This window comes from Chiloscyllium punctatum, unplaced genomic scaffold (assembly GCF_047496795.1).
Source record: "Chiloscyllium punctatum isolate Juve2018m unplaced genomic scaffold, sChiPun1.3 scaffold_1527, whole genome shotgun sequence".
NCBI lineage: Eukaryota > Metazoa > Chordata > Chondrichthyes > Orectolobiformes > Hemiscylliidae > Chiloscyllium > Chiloscyllium punctatum.
Window position 1 is genome coordinate 28,452 of NW_027311261.1, and position 3,603 is coordinate 32,054.

At 46.7% G+C, this 3,603-nt stretch overlaps 1 non-coding gene across 1 annotated transcript; it reads right to left on the minus strand.

The window, feature by feature from the left end:
• Positions 1 to 1,563: 1,563 nt before the first annotated feature.
• trnal-aag (transfer RNA leucine (anticodon AAG)) lies at positions 1,564 to 1,645 on the minus strand. Its single transcript has one exon. It is a non-coding gene; the product is annotated as a tRNA-Leu (tRNA).
• Positions 1,646 to 3,603: the final 1,958 nt, after the last annotated feature.

Genomic DNA, 3,603 nt, shown 5'->3' on the forward strand with positions numbered 1-3,603 from the left:
ACTTTGGGATACATTTGACAGACAGACTAGTTGAGGAATCCGTGGTGCACTGTGACACCAGCACATCAGCTTCTTCCCTGTCTTTGAACCGGGCCGCCTGCGCAAGGAATGCGAATGCGGTAATGCTTTTCGTGGAAGGATCAGAAGGGGGTAACTACACTCTCAAACAGAATGGCATATGATCAGAACCAGGTTGGAGAAAAACTTTACAATGCTTTTGCACAGTAATTAAACGGAGCGGCATTGCATTGCACTACGAGCGACGATTTATTCGAGCAAACTCGAAGGCAGGTTTGCACATGGGAAAGCAAGCAAACAAGCTCCGTTCTTGTCGATGTCAAAGGCTGCAGTTGAAGAGCAAAGCAGTTTCTGCCCAGTTGCGAACTGGGGACCTTTCGCGTGTAAGGCGAACGTGATGACCACTACACTACAGAAACAAGCCTCGGTCGTCCCCGCTGCAGCTCAGTGGCATCCAGCACTGAAAGTTGAAGCCATTCGACCTTTCACCTTTCTGTTTCCGTTAGCTCGTTGTTTAATGGGACTTGTTTAATTTTGGCTATGTGGTGAGCATGGACGAGATACACCGAAGTATCTGTTTCCACGCGGTGTACCCCAATAACGTTGTGTCGCTTACACCTGCTTTAAAGAATTACGTTTTTGCGGAGCTTACCGTCGCAGTCTGTGGCAAAATCTTTTCGTCTGTTCGACTGCTCACGGGAAAGGTAGCATTGTGAAACACTGCAGAAACGAACGACTTCCTTACTTTTGCTCCGACTGACCATACTCCGTGAAAATTTCCCAGATTCTCAGTTGAGGATTTTTGCAGCTGGAAGTTACCTCAGAAACCCTGTTAATTCGTAATGTATTGAGCGAATCGCAAAACAGAAAGCATTTAACACGGAACACAAACAAAACGGGAAAACCAAATGCATTTTCAGACACAGCGAGCATGAATGCTAAATGTGAGACAGTCAGGGGGCATGAGCCATAACGTAATCACACAACTAACAACAGGGCAATTCCAAACTACTCTTTCAAACATACTGGAGCCTGAGTGCACCACCACTTCCCAGACAATGCTGCAAAGAGACAAAAAAAAGAACATAATAAGAATGGGCCATAAAAAGTGAATTTCACCAATCACAGTCTCGATTAGATTACCTTTCCCTTCCGATGACTCCAGGACTGAAATGAAGGAAGTGGGAGAAATTCAATAACATATGACATCGAAATACATTGGAACGATTTTCTCATTGGCCAGAAAACCAAATAACGACGAGTCGAGTCACCGTAGGACTCTGTTTCGCAACAACGATGAAATAGCAGTCTCCATTCGGTTCCAGTAAAAGCTCAACTTGCCTGGAACAGAAAGCAAGAGTAGAGCCGCTGGCGATTTTCCGCGCGGGAGGCGAACACGAGCATGACAGCACAGACACTTTGGAAAATTCGGCACTTACCAACACCACAATCAATTCCCCGGGAAGCAAACTCATTTTGCTTCTGTTTTAAACAGAAATGCCGCAGGGGATCGAAACAGCTTTTAAACTAGCTGCTCCGCAGAAATGGCAGCGGTGGGATTCGAACCCACGCCTCTGTCGAGACTGGAGCCTTAATCCAGCGCCTTAGACCGCTCGGCCACACTACCAACACGCCCACGACTCCATTTTCTTGCACTTCCAATTGTGTTCCTGCATAACAACAGATGTAAACTCACGTGAAAAGGGTTCCATGATCCCTCTCCGACTCGCACAGCTGCTGGGATGTGCCCGTCTACAATATCATTTCCTCAGCAGTTAACGATAGCCCATCAATCCAGACAAAAATCACTGGTAAACTGAGTCTATCTTCTCAGACTTCGATTCAGCTACAGATGTATCTGTGAGTGCGTGAGAATATATGATCGATTATGATTGGGTCAAATTACCATGAGCTACTTGACATTACTGCAATTTCGATTCTTGCTTTGCTCAATGATTTCGCCCATTGCTCGAAACAGGACAACTTTCACGTTTACACGGAACATGAAACACACCGGACTACAGGGGAAATGCACAAAGCTGAGCAGGCCGTTTTCCAAATCATACCGTGCAGCATAGTTTCAGTCACTGTGTCTGTTTTGCAGAATAAGGTTCCCAAAGAATGTTCCACCCTAAAACCGGAGGTAGCATTACAATTCGAGAAGGACAGATTACATTGTGAGGAAGGTCTGACCTCGGGGCCGGTTCGAGATGCCACTTTCCTTGCCTTTTACCTAACCGTGCAATTTGCTGCAGATTGCACCTGGACATGAGCCTCATGGATACCAACTGAGTTGGAAACCTGTGTGGGAATCGATGAGAAAAAGCGACTCAATAAAGTTTAACAAGTTCCATGGTGCTTATTAGAAATGCAGTTTCTCTTCACCTCAATCCAAAAGGCAGTTTCCGAACATAGTAACAGAAGTCAAAAGGTAATTACCTCACCCCACCCCCACTCCGGAAGAGGTGCTAACTGCCCTTGATTGCTTTTTGTTCACGATGTGAAGAGCTCTCACGCCTGAGTCACCGTCACGTCTCTGGTTGCTGAGTGAATCACAACGAAGGACTTTCTCCAGAGCTGCAACTGCCTCACTTCCCCACTCGCCCTCCCCGTTTACATTTTCCTGCTCGTCAGTGATTTAATGAAAACCAAATGGATGCGATGTCATTCTGTAGCCTCTCTGTCGATTCCTCCGTTTCCGTTCCAACCTGGCTTAGATCTCGGGGCGCACCTTAATACTAGCGACGCTATGAAAGCACAGGTCCAGAGGTTCCTCTGAGAGTGGAATTTCTTTCATTGCTGTTGCTGATTGAATGAACCACTAACGTGCGAACTGCTCCAAAACATGATTCAGGACCTCTGGTGCCAATTCTCACACGTTGAATAACGACAGACACCTTCCAAATGAGGTCTTTCAGAGACGACTTTGGGATACATTTGACAGACAGACTAGTTGAGGAATCCGTGGTGCACTGTGACACCAGCACATCAGCTTCTTCCCTGTCTTTGAACCGGGCCGCCTGCGCAAGGAATGCGAATGCGGTAATGCTTTTCGTGGAAGGATCAGAAGGGGGTAACTACACTCTCAAACAGAATGGCATATGATCAGAACCAGGTTGGAGAAAAACTTTACAATGCTTTTGCACAGTAATTAAACGGAGCGGCATTGCATTGCACTACGAGCGACGATTTATTCGAGCAAACTCGAAGGCAGGTTTGCACATGGGAAAGCAAGCAAACAAGCTCCGTTCTTGTCGATGTCAAAGGCTGCAGTTGAAGAGCAAAGCAGTTTCTGCCCAGTTGCGAACTGGGGACCTTTCGCGTGTAAGGCGAACGTGATGACCACTACACTACAGAAACAAGCCTCGGTCGTCCCCGCTGCAGCTCAGTGGCATCCAGCACTGAAAGTTGAAGCCATTCGACCTTTCACCTTTCTGTTTCCGTTAGCTCGTTGTTTAATGGGACTTGTTTAATTTTGGCTATGTGGTGAGCATGGACGAGATACACCGAAGTATCTGTTTCCACGCGGTGTACCCCAATAACGTTGTGTCGCTTACACCTGCTTTAAAGAATTACGTTTTTGCG